The following is a 540-nucleotide window of genomic DNA, read 5'->3' on the forward strand; positions in this document are numbered from 1 at the left end:
AAGTTCATCATCAACAAATGCCTCAAGGAATGCACTTTCCTCCCAACAACTATTGGGAGCAACTCAGCACCTCCTTAGAAGATTTGAGCCATAATGTGGAACAATTAAGGGTGGAACATCATGAGCACTCCATCATTCTCCAAGAAATAAGAGAAGATCAAAGAGCAATGAGGGAGGAGCAACAAAGGCAAGGAAGGGACATAGAAGAGCTCAAGGACATTGTTGGTTCTTCAAGAAGAAGACGCCACTAAGAGGTGGATTCATTCCTTGTTCTTTATTTTCTTTCTGTTTTCGGTTTTTAAGTATTATGTTTATCTATGTTTTGTGTCTTTACTTCATGATCATTAGTGTGTAACCATGCCTTAAAGCTATGAATAAAATCCATTAAGTCCTTCACTTATCTTAAAAGAAAAATGTTTTAATTCCAAAGAACAAGAAATACATAAATTTTCGAAATTATTAGTGAATTTAATTTAATTATATTGATGTGGTGACAACACTTTTTGTTTTCTGAATGAATGCTTGAACAGTGCATATTTT

This window comes from Arachis duranensis, chromosome 5 (genome assembly GCF_000817695.3).
Source record: "Arachis duranensis cultivar V14167 chromosome 5, aradu.V14167.gnm2.J7QH, whole genome shotgun sequence".
Classification (NCBI taxonomy): Eukaryota; Viridiplantae; Streptophyta; class Magnoliopsida; order Fabales; family Fabaceae; genus Arachis; species Arachis duranensis.